At 37.2% G+C, this 21,241-nt stretch overlaps 1 protein-coding gene and 1 pseudogene across 2 annotated transcripts in view; both read right to left on the reverse strand.

Annotated features, from left to right (window-relative positions):
- Pbx3 (PBX homeobox 3) overlaps positions 1–21,241 on the reverse strand; it is a 189,949-nt gene that overhangs the window by 53,478 nt on the left and 115,230 nt on the right. The window lies entirely within an intron of this gene.
- Positions 7,675–7,839, reverse strand: LOC127686616 (uncharacterized; annotated as a pseudogene).

The raw sequence follows: 21,241 nt of genomic DNA on the forward strand, positions 1-21,241 counted from the left end.
GATATATAAGCACTGTCAGCTACAGAAGAAGAGAACAGGGGCCAGGGCAAGATATGAAGTATGCTGTGCTCGCATGAGACAGTGAAAAAGGACGAGGAGGAAACGGGCCGTGTTTCTCACGCATATTAGCAACCAGGGCTACCTGTGCTCTGCTCTTAAAGGAAATTATTACACATGATAGAGAAGAGAAAGGGCCATTTTCTTTTTATCTAAAAGAAAAGATGTTCAAGCAAAATGCTCTGTAGAGGAGATTTTTAAGGTTAGTAAATATGACAACTAAATTCTAAAAGGGAGAAAAACAGTATTATTTAAAGAGAAAGCAAAGTGCTCCAGAGCCCAGGTATGTCTACAAGGGAGGCAGAATTACAATAACGGTGTGCTTTCATGCCCATAGGTCTTTGTGACTGGCTGCTCTGTGGTCACCAGTGATCTAATGTGTCAATGTGCCTTTTAAAGTTACCACATATTTGATATGTCCTGGCCAGAAAACGTTAGGGGCCCATATTTAGACTGCTCTCAAAACAAATTAGTCCTTGTGTATTCTGCATTACAAGCTCCACCTTACACAGGCGGGATTGCAAGCTTCCCTCTCCACAGCCCCACACTCTGCTTCCTTGCCTTTTCTCCCAAAAGAATGAGGTCGCCATGGCACTTTCATTTCCTGTCTTGTCAGTTAAGATCACTGCCATGCTGTGAACAGGATAACATTACTCTGTGGAGCGGCCCCCTCTAACACAGAGGGCATCCTGAGCAGATTCGAGGCTGTATCCTAAACACTCTACTGTTTGCAAGACCACATTTTCCAAAGTTCGTCCTAGACTTGGTTCACATTTCTAAATATTTCTGCCTCAAAGCAATGTCCCTTTGTTCCTGATATATCAGCTTTTCTTCCTGCTTTTCAAGTGTTAATGTAACAACTGTGGCATTAGAGTTTCATTCTTGGCCTAAAGGTACTCCAGGTTTAAAATTAAATTGAACATATATACCACATATCAAACAACATTTGTGCCTTCCACAAGCACGCTTACTTGATTTTTAAGTAATCTTATCCTGCTAGGTGCCATTAACCTCACAGATGAGAAAACTAAATTCCAAAGATGTTAAGCGAACACAGAACCCAAGTTCATGTAGAAAGGGTTTTTTTGTTTTGTTTCATATTTTGCATTAAATCCAAATATAGGGCTGGAGAGATGGCTCAGCAGTTAAGAGTATTAGTTGCAGAGGACCTGGGCTTGATTCCCAGCACACATGTGGTGGCATACAACCATCTATAAATTCAGCTCTAGGAGAACCAATGTCCTCTTTTGGCCTCCACGGGCACCAGGTTCCCACGTGGTGCACATATATACATGTAGGTAAAATACCATGCATATGAAAAAGAAAAAAAGATTCAAAACCTGTAAATACAGTTTTCTCTTTCTTAAATCAAAAACATAAAGAAATAGATCTTAATATTGGATTAAAAGTCACATTGTGGGGCTGGAGTGATAGAGTGAGCTCTTTCAGAGTTCAATTCTTAGTACCATTAGGCAGCTCACAACTGCCTGTAAGTCCAGTTCCAGACGATTGGATGCTCTCTTCTGGCTTCTAGGGCATCTACATTCATGTAATACACACACACACACACACACACACACACACACACACACACACACACTTAAAAACTAATATTTTTTAAAATTAAAAAAATACATACATTGCAATACATACATTGCAATTATAATTTAAATTGACTGCAGCAGAGGAGAGTGGGGCTTTGGAGACAGAACAGCCTAGCCTCCAGTCCTGCCTACTACTTACCACCAAGGAAGTCTTTGCTTCACTCTCTATGAACAGGATTTCCACCAACTTAATGAATGATTGTGGAGTTTAAATGACATAAAATATATAAAAATTCTGATATGGCACCTGGCATAAAACTGTCACTTTAACAAATACCAAAACTATAAACCACATAGCCAAAAATAATTTTCTTAAAATACTACATCTCTCAGTCAGCTGTTTGGCATAATATATAAATATGAAACATTACCAAAAGACAGACTTATGAATATAAATAATAAGGATGTGATCTGAAATAATTCTACCCTACAATCTTAAGAATTAGCTAATATCTGGGAATATTTATTACAAGGTTAACTTTGTTCTTTTTTCTGTGTTACATTTCTTCATCGCAGACGTTGGTGCCATTACTCTGTAGCACATTTTGCTTTTGCTTTTGCTATCTCGGTTTCCTAGCCCAAGCCTTACTCCCTCATCCCCCTAGGAGCTGAGTGGCACCCTGATCCATGGATTGCTCATTGGGAGGGAGCTCTGCTCACTGCTTCCAGAAAGCCGGCAGCCGTGAGAACAGCCATGTGACGAGCACAGGGAAAGTAAATGGCGCTGCTGATTTGTTCTGAGTAAGGCCTCTGCTCTTCCAGCAAATGTACTCATTAACGTGTTCGAAATGGCTACACAGTGTTCTTGTTAAGATTAGTTAAAATGAGGCCAAGGTTACATATCCTCTTCATTAGTATTTTGGAAACTTTAATCAACTATTTCACAGATGAAATGAATGGTGGTATTAAAAAGCATATATATTCATATAAAATGTTTAGTCTGGAACTACTAATTGGGAGAAAGGGTCCTTTTTCCATTCATGAATTTACTCAAATGAATATACTAGTTGAATTTTAAAATCTCAACTATATCTGTGTACCTTAAAGTGACCAATACATGTCACTCACATGTTCCTCATGCCAGTAAGAATCTGGCCCCATCAGATAATTAATCTTATGTTTATCTGTGTATTAATTTCTCTTGCCGTGATCATCTTCCTTTTCTCAAAAATGCAAAAGTAAATTTAGAAATTACAGCCACCTGATTATGAATAGTAAATACCTACCAGTTCCCTTTTTCTCCCTTCAGGAAAGAATGTCCACTTTGTTATTTGGAGGATGCCAAATTATCTTGATGCACAGGCAATGCTTAGAAAGAGTGCTAGTAAATATGCCATGAGGGTCATTGGCATTCCCCATACATTCCAATGGAACAGCAAACATAAAGTTTTATCTGTACTATTACAAAGGACACAGGCTGGGTTTTATTGGAAAGGCTTTGTAAAGCAAAACATGACTACGGGAAACATGAGCTTCACTAGAGTTGCCACATGATCTTGTTTGAAAGTGCACTGGGTTTTTAATATAAACACAGCATCTAAATAACATCTGAAAATGGCTCCTGTGTTTTCATGCAGCCTTCATCTCGATGCATCTCCCTTAAGAGCTCACACTGCTGTAAGAGCTGCAGGCTCAGCCAGCACTGGCTGTCAAAGCTGATGCTTGGGCTCTGGTACCCGCACCACTGCTCCCTTCTCTTAAAAACTACAGGATTTCCAAAAGAATGACCACCCACATAGCATGCAAGGACAACACAAACTGCTTAAAAGCCTCTTCAAGGCAGATCTCTGTAAATATTGCAAATAACTCATTTTTCTAGAAATACAGTCAAAATAGTATGTTCTTACCTAGAAACTGCAAACAGTAGCTGGCTTGGCAAAGTCATAAAATACTCTAGTGAATTTTTAAGCTATTTTCTAGTATCAATAATATAAAAGTTTAACAACAACAACAAAAAAACAACAAAAAAAACAAAAACAAAACAAAAAAACCCCTTATCTGTCAACCTGCCAAACACTAACACTTTAAGTAAAGACATCCAAAGTCCTTCTCAGAGTGGGGAGGCAGCTCAGCCGCACAGCACTTGCTGAACACGTACAAGATCTTGAGCAGATCCCAAACAGGACAATAACAAAGATTTTTATTTTTTGCCTATGATTTCTTAAACCATACTCCTTCTCTCTAAATTATATAGACTTAATACCACTCTTTTAAGAAATAAGTCATATTTCCTGTCCAACACATCAAAATCGAAGTAAAACTGAAAATAATGGCAATTAAATTCAGTATTTCTCAGAAGAACAAATTTTAAACAGCTCCTGCCCAAGGCACCAGGGCATCAATTTGTTCTCTTCCAGTTAGGAGGGTATTCATGGCATAAAGGGTAAGATTGTGGCACACAAACAGACACACAATTAATTAGAAAAGCTTAAGAAGAATGTGCACTTAGATCATTTAGAAAAACATGCAATTGTAAGCAGCGCCTTTCCTCGGCTCCTCAAAGGGCAGTGTGTAAATGTGTGTCTACCCTTGCTTTCTGGTTATGAAAAAACTCTTATTACTAACCTACTTCTCGGAGGAGGAAATAACCATTTCTACAGGTTTATATTAAGAATCTACAGATTTCAAAATTGCCTAAAGAAACCTGATTTTGAACTGGACACTTTAGGTGGTAAGCCATGGAAATGTCAAAATTGATTTGAGCCAACAAAAAAGAAAGAAAGAAAGAAAGAAAGAAAGAAAGAAAGAAAGAAAGAAAGAAAGAAAGAAAGAAAGAAAGAAAGAAAGAAAGAAAGAAAGAGTGAATTTAGAGGATGGATAAGCTCCAGGACCTTTGAATTAAATGAAAGACCAGAACACTCCACAGAATGTCTGCAATAACAGTCTCTACAGAAAATTATGAGGAACTACATAAATCCACCCTCTTCCTCTTCACACAGGCTCATTAAAGCTGTACTGACTCTCTGGGCAGCTATAATTCTGCTGACTGATACCCTGGAATCACCCTGTCAATACCCAGTGGTGTGCTGCCTCTCCAACTATCTCTGCCCCTAATATTCCTCTCTTTGATGGGATTTGCTGACCTTTAATCTGATGCTAGTTTACTCTCATCACTGAAGTGTAAGTCGGAGAGCAATAAAACGGCAACCTCACTGATTCAAAAGGGAGAGCTAAAGCCTGCTAACTGTGAATCTAACCTTTCGTAATGGCTCGCTCTTAAAGGAAGAAGCATGAAGTGGAAGGCAGCTAAAACAAACAATGTGCAGTGCTGAACACAAGATTTATTAGAATCCCTTTGCATGGGTATTACAAGAGGACATCAGGGCTGTTAAACAAGAGATACACAAATATTTGCAAGAGAGACCAAAGACTCAGAGTGGCCTTCCATACCAGTACAAATCCCTAGTAAGAGTGGTGCTGTAGGGAATCAAGCAAATTCAGGTGAATGAAAAAGACCAGGATGATTCCAGGGGAAAAAATAGAAACAACACTGGAGTCATAGAGTTGTTAAAATTAAGGTGCTTTTCTACAGTGGGGACTGAAACTATAATGACTGAAAAATCAAAATTTCAAATTCTAAACGGGTCCTCAGGAACTAAAACTGGAAATCAAGTGCTTCCCAATAATTCTCAGCACATTTTAAAGAGCTTTCTATGTGCTAGACACTGCTCGAAATACTTTATCTGTATTAGCTCATTTGGTCATTCTAATATCCTTAAGGTAGATGCTATTACTGTGCCCACTTTAATCATCATGAAACTGAGACAACTGGGGGGTAGGATATGAAACAAGGTGGGGGGGAAGGAAGGAAAAAGAGGGATGGAGATGAAGGAAGGAAAGGGAAGAGAACAGGGTAAAACAGGAAAAATAAGAAGCCATCACTATCAGATCCTTAGTAAATTTGATTTCTCAAAAAAAAAAAGTTTTTTTGGTTTAAAAATCAAACAATGAATTTGAAGCAACAAAATTAAAAAATGCCACTGTACACATAACACAATTTTATCAGTTTAATGTTACCCTCCAAATAAATCTCTTGAAGATCATCATCACCAGGTGTATTTTCCAAAGATCCTGACAAGAGGAAAGCAGCTACAACAATTAAGCCCAAATAGCTCACAGTTCAAAGTACAAAGCATATTTATGAAACAGAAAACACACCTATTATCCCATGCTCTCAAATGAATGCAAATCTGGCCTCTGTTTACAGTCTGAAATAGCTATCCAATTTCTTTTGTCTTCAAATGACCTATCTTGCAACATTTCAACCATTTTGAGAAAAAACAAAACAACCCACCACCAACATCAAAAACCCCGCCATAATTAAATCAAAAGTATCTGTGGACTAATATAGCAATAGTGCCTAGTTTTTACCTGCCTGCATATGAACCGAGAGTGATTTTTATCTTAAATCAGTTGGGGGTGGAGAGGAAAAGGTAGAAGAAGGGCGCAGGGAAGAGGAGGAAGATAAGATAAAAAGAAAAAAAGAAAAGGAGAAAGAGGATCTTTCATGATGAAAAGCATGTGACTATATAAAATCCAGACTAAATGCCAGAGCTAGACAAAGCTAAGCTTCTACACAACAAATCTTTCCCAGTCCTCTTGGGGAAAACAGAGTCTGACAGTGTTAGGTTCTAACAGGTGCAGATAGCAGAAGGATTACATATTCATTCTACCAGGGAGAAAAAGAATAATAAAAAGCATAATTTAATTTATAATTTATGTTTACAAGTGTTACTCTAAGAGTTACAGTCTGCCTTGCAGATTACTTGGTCTGGTTCAAGTTGACATGTTGCATCATAGAACAAGCCTGAAGGGTCTTCACAAACATGTACAGTAATTAACACGTCATTAACACATTAACTAATACACATTCAACATCATCAATGTTAATAGCATAATAATTAACTTATTGTACATAGCACATATCACCCCTGGCACTTTTCAAAATAAATTTGGAAATGTATGCTTTCAAATATTAAAAAGGTAGCTATTCACACTGAAATATCTCACCAATAAACATTTTATATGTGTATTGTGTGTGTTTCAAATGAGGCATAGTTAGTGATGCTACAAATTAACTGTATCTAATTCAAGCTGAACGGTAGAAAAATACAAAGAACAAAGACAAGCCTTACTCTGTGAAAGAACTAGTAATACATTAAAAATTTAATACTTGGCAGGTCAAATCTGGATACTCTCTGCTGAAGACAACCAATATTAATGAATCAGACCACAGAGTCATTGTCTACAATCCCAGAGGAAACAATAATGTTAGTACAAATTCCTCTTGGAAGAGAAAACCCTACAAAACTACTTAACAGAATACACTGGCCACTGCTCTCATATGTAGGAAGCCTCAAGCCTCGCATAATGCCTTAGATATACATAACGACTTAGATATGCATGCATATCGGGCACAATTTCAGTTAAGCATTCAGTCCCATATTATTTTTCCAGTTTTCAGGTCTTTGCAGTAAAAGTTTCTGCATAAAGCTTTGCCTTACATTAGTCTCTCTAAAATAAGAAATAATCACTTACTAAAACTACAAGTTCTGTTTTATTACGAGATAGCTTTGAAAGATACAAACAGCAGCCTAAAGAAACAGATTTGGGTTTCTGTAAGGATGAAAGGGAAGGCAATTAAAAGGAAGACAAAGATAACACCAGGTGTCAGGGCTTAAGCAAGGGTCCTGCCAGGTCAGATGGCTGGCTACTTTTCACACTTGATTTGTAGAACTCCTGAGTAGAAACTGCCAAGGAAAACTACAAAAGGATGAGACAAAATGAACACATCACAGACAGGCTATCAGGCGGAGCTGATTGCTGCCCAGTTATTTTTAAAATAACACTCTCGCACTGCTTGTGGAAGTAAGCCTCACTGGGCAGCTCGGCTCTGCTAGCTCTGTCCTTTTGTACGGTCAGCCCATTCTCTTTACTTTATGCTTTCATTCCATACACCTCTGCAAGCACCTACTCTATGGAATCCTACCATACTGAAAGGTGTTTCAGCAAATAACATTTCAGCAAAACTTATTAATTATAACCAAGTCTTGGTAAGCTCAGGCTCCTTGAAGAAACACATACTTCAGAAAAAATGTGAAATATAATTACTAAGTTTTTAACTCAATTCACGTATTATCTTCTACACTTGATCTTAGCCAAAAGGCCAAGAAGCGATACGTATTATCTTCTAAAGAGAGTTGTAAAGATACTTGTATTTGTTTAGTTTTTATATTAGTGAAGATGGTACAGTATACAGCCAAATGCCATTATAAATCTACTGCTCTTTAAGGAAAAAAAACATGAAATTTATCGCTTGCTCTTCATTTAAGTTGCTTTAGTTATCAGCTATCTTTAAATCCCTTAGCATTACTGTGAGGGAGGTATGCTATCACTGCAATTGGAGACTAGAAAATTACTAAAAAATATCAACTTCCAAAAATAGAATGTGAAAATCAACTTTTGTCTAGCTTTAAAACTGTATAATTCTGGGGCAGTGTCAAATGACCTACAAAACTATATAAGCCTCTAATACTGACAGCTTCTTTATAATTTACTTTTTGAAAAGAACAATCTCCCTATTTTGCCTTTATCTAGGGAAAGAACTTGGAAGCAAAATAGTCCATTTTTAAGCATTTTGGTTTCCAGGTATATTGACAGCTGATAAAATACATCACATTTAACACACTCTTTTTGAGAAATACCAGGTCTTGGGAGGATCAGTACTGTGATATAAATAATGCCAGTGTTCATGTAACTAGCATGGTGCAATACGTTTCCAAGGCATCTCTGTGTGGCCTCTTTGGGTATAAAGCCACCTGCCCACAGAGACTGCACTGTGGATGAACTAAACCGTCAGCAGTTTATCCTAGGGTCATCTGCACTACACACAATTACACTGGGGTCACTTGGGTTATATAGGAAGCCTGAAGTTCTAAACTGTCATTAGAATACTGCGGCCAGATTTTAACAATACAGCAGTGCTCCTAATGATCTGAAAGGTGATTCGCTATTCAGACCCCAAGCAAAAGATGCAAATGTAGCACTGAAAGCTCCTTATTAAATACCCACAGGCTACATCTCTGCGCAATAAGTGGTCCAGGTCTTTCTAGAACATACTAATTAGATGAACAGAGAATCAGAAAATGCAAAACCAGGTCACGCAGCAAAAATAGTGAAGTGTTAAAAGGGGGGGTGATAAGGGGGGAGGGGATTAAGAAAGCACACCAAACATTTCATCCTGCATTTATTAAAAATTATCTACAATATAGGGGCAAAATAAATCATATCAAGTCACTCTCTGGCTCACCCAAATTAGGGTAGATGTTACTACTAAAGTTGATTTTAAGTTTATTGTCAGAGATGCACTTAACTGATGATACAATGCTATGAATAATACATTAAGCAAAAGCCCAATCTAAAATTAAATTGGCCTTGGGTTATCTCCCATTTCTATAAACATTTAGAATTATTCTAGTTTATAAATGAAAGCTAATATCAAAAAATACTTCTTTGTAGGTTTTACTCTTTAATAGTTCCATAAACAGAGTTACCAAACCAACACCTCTATCTTTTTATAGATGTTAGTGCCCCTACATCAGTTACTTCTAGACACATACATATACAGAAATACATTCAGTACAGGAATATTAGCCTTATCAGGCTTCGAGAATCTTTATATGAAGTGTTTAGACAAAGTACCTTTCCTTTCTAATCTTTTGTAAAATGAAATGTCGCTGCTCAGGTTTTTTCACTGTAGGAGTGCAGAACAGGGGTAGTAGTATGTTCTGGCAACTAAGGCAGAATGTTGCAGACACTAACGGCGATATCGAGCACATTTTGACACTGTGGGATTTGTGTGCTAGCCTTCATGTCCCTACTCCCTGATAATTATCACTGCCCTGTCATCTAAAAATAAATAAATAAATAAACCAAAACAAAACGGAGTACAATAAGGGGGAAATTAGATCTCTGGTATAAAAGAATGCCAAGTCATTAAGGTGTTTAGAAATAAATCTAGCTTCTTTAGAAGCACTTCAACACAACAGATTTTAGTAATGCATGCCACCCCCCCCCAGACACACACACAAAAAGCCTCTTGATGCCCCGTGGCTTTCCCTGAATTGTTTTGGGGTGCCTAGCCTCATTGTGCTGCAGATTCATTTCTTATTTTATTACACATCTTTTTAGTGTGCTATATAATCTGGCCACCGTTCTTAAACAAATAAATTTGTAGTCACTAAAAGTTATATACTTGTAACAACTTCAACATTCAATATAAAATCATTATATGACAGAAAGTCATAGAATCAACCACTATGACTTGAATCCTAGCCATCTAGAGCTCAAGATCAAGCAGGGCCTACAACCTAGCTCCTTTCTGATGGCCACACATAGTGCTTTTGGCACATAGCTTCAATTAAGGTCAGCCTTCTGAAGAACTTTTCTAACTATAAAACAGGCTGAACCAGATGATTTACAGGCTCCTTGTGAAGTTCAGAATGTGGTGTGGACTCTTTGGATATTATAACTATGAACTATGATCTATAAGTAACCCAATGAACCTGAACTTGGTCTTAAAAAATACAAAAGGCCCTTAAACTTGTTTAATTTACTTTCTAAAACTAATTTAAATCGTAACACCAACTTTCCTGAAACTCATATAGAATTTTATGCCAAAGGAGACTGTGGGAATTTCTGGGGACTATTTGCTGTCCTCTCAGAGTGTGACCCTTCTGAAGAAAGTGCAGAATGGTGGTGAGATGATGTCCGTGTTGGTAAGAACATACCTTCCCAACTCAGGGAATGACCCCTAAGATGCAACAACACCTCCCCAAGAGCCTTTTTGATTTTTCTGGACGAGGGATCATAGTGCCACAGAAGGAAAGTCTTAACAAGAACCTCTGCTGTCCCCTCACTTATTTATAGCTGACCTGACGTTCAGATCAGTTCTTATATCTACACATAAACACCCTGTGTTTAAAGGCTGCATCTGTGAGATTATATATTTTCTAGTGTGTTGAGTAGTTTCTTTTTTAATTAATTAAATTAATTCATTTTTTACACTCTAATATTTTATTCCCCCCAACCCCGTCCACCCTCCAACTGTTCCACATCCCATACCTCCTCCCCACCTCCTGTCTCCGCGTGGATGCCCCAAACACACACACACACACACACACACAACCCCCTCCGCCCCACCTGACCTCTAAATTCCAGTCTCTTGAGGGTTAGGTGCATCATCTCTGAATGAACACAGACCCGAAAGTCCTCTACTATATGTGAGTAGTTCTTAAAAAAACAAAAACCAATTACTGTATGAAAGTGAATGACAGTTGAAATGTTACATTAATGTCTTAATTTAAGAATGACTAATGAATTTATGTATAAATTTCTTTAGAATGCTCTTTTATTTAAGGCTACTATTCTTTTATTTTTATTATTCATGTGTATGTTTGCATCCGTATGAGTGTATGCCACGTGTGTGCAGGTATCCAAGAGGGCCAAAGAGGGTGTTGGATCAGCTCAAGCTGGAGTTACAGGTGTTTCTGAGCCATTCAATAGGAGTGTTGAAAATTGAGCTCGGGTCCTCTGGGAGAAGAAGTGTCCTTAAACACGGGGCCATCTCTCTAGCCCAGAATACTATATCTTTGGTCAAGACTTGGTTAATCTGGTCAGTAGTAAATATATATCCATGTAGTCTAGGATCTTTACTAGTTTATGCAAATGGGAATCCTGGCCATGTCTAATACTCATGCACACCTATGGAAAGCATCATGACTCTGATGCTTTTCCTCACTGCAATCCAGTACTCTTAAATCAGACAACCAGCCATAGCAGTTCTTCCTCAAATGAACTACAGGTACAATAAATTTCACTATGTTGTTTCTTAGACATGTAAATACATTTTGCTGGTTGGTAATTTAAGAGTTAAGGTCTTCACTAATTTGCTGAAGATATTCAAATATTTTAAACCAAAAGCATAAGTAACATTTCCCCAGAAAGATGTAATAGTGATTATTCTGGAAACACAAAAAAAGGCTTCATCAGTTCACACTGTGATAATACACAAAACCCTCTATTTTTCTGGTACTCTTAATAAAGCTCTTAAGTTTGATTGGATGGTGTAACAAACAAACTATCTTATGAATGCTTTTTGCCCTCAAGATGCTATTCTAAATGAATTAGTCTTCCACAAATTAATGAATTCAAATTTTAAGATGCATTTGCAAAATGTTCTATCATTCCAATGCTAATTTGCAACCTAGTTAAAAATGTTAGTCTAACAAAAAAAAGTTCTAATGGAAAGTGAATGTCATATTTGCACAGGGGAAAAGTGAATATAAAGCCCATATGTATTTGGTTTGACAAGATTCTGCATTTAAGTAATCTTATTATGAATATTATTTCAAAAATTCCAATAGTATCTAGTAGGCATTTAACTATTGAAACTCTTTTCATAATGATTAAATTTTTGAAATCACATTAAACTACATACAATTTTTTGAAATCAATTATAGGTGAAGAGGAAACGGTTAATATACTAATTACAGTAATTAAGAGTTGCCAATTGAATTATAGCTGAGGATATAGATGCTCTCACATTTGTTAAGAGTGTAAAAAAATGAAAGCATTAGTGCAGAGACTTTGTTCACAAACACCGAATAGAGCGCTCCTCTGCCTCACTCTGCTTATCTGCTGACACGACAGCAATGGGTTCAGATTGAAGAACTTGTCAGCAATCAGGCAGGAGGAGGCTAATTAGCTTGCAGGTTAATGAGTGTGATGGCTCTTGACAGCATTTTGTTACAGCCTCTTCTGTATTTAAACAATAAATGATTACTTATAACAGTTGAGACAGTCTAACGATAACAGTTAAGCACATTTAGATTTATACATATATCAACTTTTTTTTAAATTTTAAAAATGTAAAATTTGTGTTCATTATAGCTTTACCATGTTATCACAATATGCATGAGAGGAAATGAGCACTTTTTTAAAAGGGAAATAAATATACTTTATGTAGAGGTATGCCCTTTGAGCTGAAAATTTTCATTGAAAGGATGCCCAGTAGGCAGCATAATGGGACTGCTGAGTGATAATTTAAATACGGCACCTTTTCAGAAATGTGCAATGGCTTTCCTATAAAAAAATTTTTCAAGGAAAAATTTTGTCTTAATTTTTTATTCTGAGTTTTTCCTCTGTATGAAACATGTAAGTAAGGCATACACAGAGGACTCTCTCTGCTTACCTTGTCGGTTACTTGGGATTTGAAAACAGGTGGTGAATTAAGGAAATAGCTCTATTGAGAGACTAACCCATTTCATCAGCCAGTGGAGAAGGAAATAAGAACATTTTTACAGCATCTCTATAATACGTTTAGTGGAAACAGAAATGCCTAAGAAAAACACTAAGAAAAGCAGTGAGTACTTCCCAGCAGTTTGATTTACTTTGTAAAGTACCAAGTATTAAGATCTAAATGGTATGAGTTTTATTTACATGAGAAGAAAATGGTAAGTGGCCAGAAACACCTGACCTGAGAACTAAACTGAGCTCCGTCTGCATATTAGGGAGGACTGTATCAATTTAATACATAGTGCTCCCCAGAAATTTGAGCACAGACATGGAAGAAACACCTGCTGAGATTCACGTGGCTTTCTAAATTATTTTGCATGCATGGAAACATTATTTGTATACCTTCATACTGCTCTATAATGAACATTTGAATAAACTAGAAAAGTCAGAAAATCTTCCAATTTGTACCCTTTTAATGTTTTTTATGTTTAAGAATAAAAATTATTATATGCATCACCATTCTAACTGCTAGTCAATAACTGTCTACCAGAGAGTGTTCACAGACCTAGACAGATACTGCAGAGAAAAGTAACCAGCTATAAAGCCTAGGTGTCAAGAAGTAGACGCTCCAGGTGAAATGAATGTACCTGCCAAGTGTTGAATGCAAATTCAAGTTCAAATCCTGTGCTGAGCTGCTCCTTTTCCTTAGTAAGAATGAATAAATCTTAGGTTCAAAATATAAGTACACTCAAGTTTTTATATAGATGTGTGTTTTTTATACATCTGAAGTCAGTAAGCAACACATGGCAAGAGCATATGAACACAGATTTCTCTGTGCTCTGCAATAGAACTTGCTATTAATCACAGACATGGAGCCTGCTGTGTACTTTACCTCTAAATCAGGTAACACTGTCCATAAGCCTAGGCCCAGCACTGGTCAATACTTAGATATACACATAGTATCAACTTTCCTTAAGTTCTACCACAATTAAATGTTAGACAATCAAGACTCCTTCTAAACTTTAATACCAATTCTCCCAGACTTTGGAGCAGAATGACAGCTAGTCAGAATCAGAACCCATTCTGCCTGTTTAAATGAGAATATTCCTCAGTCTGAAAATTATTTATAGAGATTTTTTACTACCCTGTATACTGCAATGTTATTTCCTTTCCCACACACTAGCAAAGTCCATTTTCACAACTGCTATAAAGCGGCATGTTCACAGCTAGTAAAACAACTCAATAAATAGCCTCACGAAGCTATAGCTGTCTCATATCCTTTCCTCAATAAAAACAGAGGTGAACTGCTTATTTTCAGCAGCACACTATAAGAAGACAGAAGCATTATGACTGCTCATACATTCTGACTATCATTTGCCACAAGCTATATCTGTCAGCATTAAATAAAGCTGCATTATAAATGTAAACAAAACACCCACATCTACAAAATGAGCTGTCCGCCATGGCTGTAGGCATGAATTGAACCCACTTATTGACTCGGGTTACTCTTTTTATTTATTCTGCTACAAAGACATGCATTTACTTTACCCTACAAGCACACTAGGTTTCAGAAAGGCAACAACTAGTCTTGTATACAACAAAAAAGGCACATATTGACAAATACATGTCTTAATACAATAGTATCCGTGGACAACCATTTCTGTCCAGTTGGTATAATTTTTAAAAGTTATTCTGGTCAAATCACTAGGTTGTAAATAATCAATGGATTTGATACCCTAAGTATATATTTATAAATTACAAGAAAACTTATTATGAAGAAGTACAATAGGACTTTATTTTCAAATATTTAACAGAAAGGGGGGAATACCCATAACTGTTCACCATTGGTATCTTGGCTATCCACTGATTAAGTCTATCTTATAAGTAGAAAGCAAAATACTCAGAGAATTCAACTATGCAGAACATAAGATTAATTCAAACTGCCACTTTTTTTGTATAAAAAATGAAAACACCAATTGCAGAGTGACTTCTGTACTTCCTCAGTGTCAGTGTCACTGTGCATAGCCACAGTGACATGGTAAGATGAAGACACATGAAAATTCCGTGAGCTTTAAAACATTTTGTAATCTCTATTTTTAAAAATTAGGCATTGATAATTCTGAACCTATCTCAGTAGGTTCACATTCTCAACTAGAATGTTTCCATGAGGTAAAAAGTAGCCCCCCACCCTGCCTCTCTCCTGTTTGACAGTCTCCCCCTGAGTTGCCCTGGTGTGCATTGAAAGTTAACAGACAAGGAATCTCCCTAGCTCGGCCTCCCTAGTAACTGGGGCTCCATGCATGAGCCACCGTGCCCAGCTTTCCTCTCTATTGTTGTTTTATGATAGGGCATCATGCTGGGAAGTGGACAGCTTTTTGAGATACAAGACACACAGAATTCCTGAGAATGAAGGCAACTTGGGTAATATTCTGGCAGGTGTGCTACACATTAAGGTCTTAGTCTATGTCCAGGCTTATTTTGAAAAGGAGCATCAACATGACAAATCATGACAAATGAAGGCACAGTTCTAAGAAATTCCTTGCAGAGAGTGTCAGAGAGCACATATGAATCACAACACACATGCATTACAGAAAAAGTGAAACACCGTCCCTCAAACATGATCATGAAGGCTTCTGTGTGCACATCATCACATAATTTCATAATTCTTTTTTTTTACATAAACTGACTGATTTGTTTGGCTTCACAAAGGCTACACAAAGCTATAGCACTAGACTGAAAATAAGTTTCAGCAGCCAAAGATTACCCAGTGGATTCCAGGAGTCCAATCTGGAGGTATGCAGAACCAAGTACTCTGAGGAAGTTAGTCACCTGTTGAGCAGTTAAGACTCAATGGGCAGTCTAAAAGTTTATCACTCTGTCTAATTGCAAAACATCCACATATTAAAGCCTAGATTTTTAAAGGAAGTAAAATGAGGTGGTTAAAATAGTAACAGGTACTGTCAGGACCTATTTTTATGTAGGACATCATTCCTTGAAAAAAGAAAGCACAAATGTCCCTTTGCTCCTTGCTATTCCACAGATGGCTATTAATTATTACTACTTTTCCTTTCTAAGATAAGCTTGTTAACAAGAACTACAGGATAGGATAGCTTACAGCCACTATGCAATGGGTAGGTTGCATCATTGTTTATGATGTTTACAGAAAAAGAAATAAGAATAAAGAAATAGTATGGAGTAATTAATATATTTGTAGTGCAGTAATTTCTACTTTCTACCTCCATTTAAATAAAATAATGCTCAGCAATGCCAGCGTAAATCAGAGAGAGCCACAGGGGAGCACAGCGAGGCAAAGACATTAAAGCCAAACCAAAGCCCTTCTTCACCCAAGCTACTACTATTATTACTCGTGCAAAGCAAATATTCAGCCTCCAACCCTAAATCATTTCAATTCCTATTTCCAAGTATAATTTAATCTTTTTCAGCGACACTTGATGCTTACTTCATCACAGCATAATGACAGATTAAAAAGTTGTTGAATTAAATATTAAAGAGGACTTCAGGCAGTTCTGCATTTTTAAGGAATAACACAGATTGGGGATGAAATGAGAAGCCCAAATGCATATTTTATACCAAAAGGAAAGAATACATATATTTTTCCTCCAGGCCACCTACTTTGTAATAAAGCACAGGGTAGGTTTTTATTTAGTGGATAGAAATGTAAAATAGTATAAGCTTCATATCACTGTAAACTGGCACCATACAGTGATGTCAAGGCTAATGATACCACAGGAAAATATGGTTCCTTTATATCTTATAAAAGTATTTACAATTTATTACTTGCATTAAGATTTCCTTAATTTTTAGATGTTTATCTCATATGATCTCACAGATGATAGCATTAAAAAGCAAACTATTATGCAAACAAATTTATTTTTGGAACTGTTCTGAGTGGATATGGGGAAAGTGAGCTGTAACTGGAAATCAAGTTCTTATGAAAATGCTGATTGGAGTAATAGGCCTTATTGTGGGGGCTCCCATTAGACCAAGGTAAAATTAAACATGAGATGTAGGTAACAGTAGTGTCTTCATTCTTAAATAGACTCGTTTTATACACACATGTATGCATACATGTACATATATATGTAACAAGAATAACTAAAGAAATTATGAGTTTGTCAGGGTGTAAGGAACACAGAAAGAGTTGAAGAGGTAGAAATAATATAATACTCATGTCTGAAATTTTCAAAAACTTAATTAGAAAAGCGAAAGGAAAATTCTGGGAGCTTATACTTAATATGCATGTTTGCATATTCAAAACTAAAATTCTAAAGGCCCAATGGTCACTAAGTTTGTGTGTTTTTCATTTTATTTTTTAAAAAAAGCCTCACTCCAAGATTTAAGAAAAAATAAACTTTTAAATTATTGTTTTGTTGCAAAATTAAAGCAATTGAATGGAGAAACAAGGAGCTCCATGAATATTTTATTCTATTTATATAATAGCAAACTGCAGTCTTTCTGCACACATGCAGCTGTACCCTGTGAGTGTAATAATCTGTACAGTGGCCTACTATATAAACTACTGAAAGTAGCAAGCCATTCTAACTCTAGGTAGACATTTTACTTACATGGTTTTAATGCTGCCTGTTTGACTGGACCATTTTGTAGTAAAAAGAGTAGGTGGTCTGCAATCTTTAATGACTCAACCTTCACTTTAGAAAGTTGTACTTTTATATATTTCTATCAGATGAAAGATTATTTATAATTAATTGTGTGCTTTAATGGTTAGAAGTGACATTAAAAATATGTACCACATAACAGAATGGTCAACGTTGTCCTGGTGGGTGAAAAAGTAAATGGCCTGTGTTTTCAAAGCAGTTCATTTGTGGAAGCACTTTTAAGTAATACATGCTATTTCATAAGTAGAAACAAAAGACAAAGGTACAAAGCTCGTTTCCCAGAAATGATGACTTTGGCTGTGATGGAGGTTAATGTCATGTCTTCTGGCAACTACACATGGCCTGAAAGGATGGCCTAATTCCTTTTCAAAAAATTTTCCCTGTGTTTCCTCCTGGCCAAATGTTCCAGGTTTTACTCACAGGATGCTGTACACACAATCATTTATTTTAAAGAAAAGAACCAACTGTACCAGGGAATTGTTTAGGAATCCAAAAGGGAGCAAGGCTTCTAGTATTTCTTTTATTAATCTTCACAAATCTGAGCATGCTGTTGTTCTACTGGCAGGAGACTTGGGTAGTCACTCTTCCCAAGCACACCATTCTAGCCCCCCACAATTAGATATACAAGGTAAGATACAGACTGTAGAAATCCTGCGTGGTTATCCTCTCTGATACTCTACAGAAGAATAGAGAAAAAGGACACAATCGCCCTGGCTGCGCTATTTCCTGACTAGACCTAAGTCACTGGCAGGGAAACTCTGACAAGGGCATTTCTCCGTGGTTTCCACACAGAAATCCTTTAAAAAAATTTTTTTTTCGTGTCTGGAGCATTTTCCAACCGATAATAATGAAGTAATGATTCCCCATCATCTACAACATAGGTTCTCAACCAATGTTTGCACAGCTCAATTCCCTGTGCTCCCTATGCAAGTCAGTTTCCATTGAAAGACACGATCATTAAGTTAGGACACCTTCACACCAATTACATACAGAAGGGAAACCTCTCAGATGATGCTTCAGATTCAAGGCGAAGGGTTTTGTTTTTGTTTTATCATTAACCCCCCTCCCTGCCTCACCCCCCATTTTCCCAAGATGTCCATGTTTTGCAGCTGGCTTGGCAGTTTCTCCTGTCTGTTAAAATGTACACATGGAGCCTTTCCACTGTCCTCCTCTGAGATTCTCCTGTAGGCGGCAGCTCAGAGATCTGAAATCCTAGAAAGACTCCGCTACTACAGCAGCAAAGCAAGTTTCAGGGCTTGGGTTGGAGGACTCACTGAGCAGCGGTTAGAGCGGAGTCTCGGCGCCCATTGTTCTCTGTGGCCACAACCCTCCCGCCTAGCCTGACAGCGCTCCCGCCCTGACTGCATAATTAATGTAAATGGAGCAGCCTCCTGGTCTGCAGCTCTTAGGGTTTACTTTTGTGCAACACTTACGCAGGAATATTAACTAGAGAAAGGAGCATCACAACAGGGGTGGAAAATCAGCCTGTCAGTGACTCATTCCAAATGCCACAGAGAGCTGAACGGCTTCGAGATTGTTTCATCAAGGTGATTGAGAACAAAAACTACCGCGGAAAGAAAATTCGAGCCGAAACCAAGCTCCCACGCAGGCAGTATTTATGGCTCTAGCGACGTTCCATAGGGGAAAGAAAGGCACCACGTCTTTATGCAAACTTGGGGTGTGCAGCCCCCCAGGATGGCGTTCTTCAGACAGGAGACAGGACCCCCCTCCCTTGCACTGGTCAGTGGTACCCCAGAACCACCGGGGACGGGAGATCCACATTTAACAGAATCCAAGGCTTATGTCCCAAGAGATGCTTGAAGAGCTCTGCCATAAGGTGCCAGGCTGCTATACTGTTGCGACAGATCACACTAAATTAAGGACAGCTGACTGTGGGGATTATGGGAGCATTGATTTTTTTTTCTCTAAACCGTGTTATGGGTAAAAGTAATTAAACTCCATATTTAAGTTTCCAAATCGTATTTTAACAACAAAAAATATGTATCTTTTGGAATAATCCTAAAAGCGTTTTCAGAATATTCCATATGAGATGTGTTCTTAGAGAGCTGAGAAAGTGACTCCTGCATGGCTACGAGCACCCCACCCGGTCTTTTTACACTTGCCAAACTACAGGCTTACTATGCCAAGTATTCAGGATTTTGTATTTCAAATACATGCATTTAGTTAATGGATTATAAATTGGTGAACAATTTTGAAATCTCTGATCAATTACATTATGGCTATGTGTTAATAATGACAATCAAATCTTAAACTTCCCAAAGATTTATACACTTTAAGAAATGAAATACTTTTCTACTTTCAAGTGGGAAAAAAAAGAGAGCATGGTTGAAAATTTTAACTCACGTTTTCAGGTGTCAAAGAATAGGAGAGGGGTGCAAATCAAATCCACACCTCCCCTAAATGCTATCAAATACCTGTCTGTTTCTGGAAGAGCTTGTGTGCCACTTCTAGTCTCACATAACAGAGTGACTTAATCTGAACATTTTCTAGAAAATTTTCCACAAAGGGGTCAATTGTATGCCACAAAGTAACCACACAAGTATTTGTCTACTAAATGGCTGAGAACTAAGTCCATCTGAGTATATTCACTGCTTAATTAAATATGTGCACAATAACTGAAAATCATTTCTTTATCCATTCAATACACTATGGGGCAGAAGAGATCAGAATAGACATGCTGATCAAAAGGTTTTCGTTAGACAGGAAGCAGCCGTCAGACCGTTGTTACAAATTAAAGGTATTATATTCAATCATTTTTAATCTCTTAAAAATGAATAGCCCTTCTCTGCACATTAAATCATTTTTCTTCAGAGGTAGCATTTCTCTCATGTCTAAGTGCACACATTCCTTCATCATGCTCCGGTTCTACCAGCCATGTGGCCATTTACCTATCACTCACCTCTGAGTCAACTTTCTCCCCAGCTTTGGAATCCTAGTTCACCAAAAGCTCCTATGTACAAAAAAATGAGAATCCATACTCACTATGGATGGCAACCTCCTAAATTTCAGCCTACTGCATTAATGTTCTTATTTGCATTCTGCAGTTAATAACTTCTATATTAACAAATGCTGCTTTATGATTAGTTACTATGTAAGTATAAGATAAGAAAAAAATTCAACCTTATTTTCAAAAATAAGCAAATTTACTCTCTGATTTTTCAACTTTTTACTATTAAGAATTTATAATCCAGCTGGATTAAAGCTGTACACGTTTTATCACAAAACTCTGGATGTAGAGGCAAGCAGATCTCTATGAGTTCAAGGCCACCCTGATCTACATAGTGAGTTCTAGAACAGTCAGAGCTATATAGTGAGACCCTGCCTCAACAAAACAAAACAAAATAAAAACAGAACAAGAAAAGGAAGTTAAAATTCTATCTATGAGATACTATTTTTTGATAGGAAGATTTATGAGTTTGAGGCCAACACGGACTTCACAAAAAAAGTCTTAAAGCCTGGTCTTCATGACAAGACCCTGTCTCAAACAAAGAAATATTAATGTTTTTAAAAGACAGCAGATTTACTATTGGTACACAGAAAAGTATGAAAAGGCCCTTGAGACAGTGGTGTGAAAGCTACAGCTCAATGACTGGGTTCCTGATAATATGCTATTAGGCTGATAAACAT

This window comes from Apodemus sylvaticus, chromosome 5, assembly GCF_947179515.1.
Source record: "Apodemus sylvaticus chromosome 5, mApoSyl1.1, whole genome shotgun sequence".
In the NCBI taxonomy this organism is placed as follows: domain Eukaryota; kingdom Metazoa; phylum Chordata; class Mammalia; order Rodentia; family Muridae; genus Apodemus; species Apodemus sylvaticus.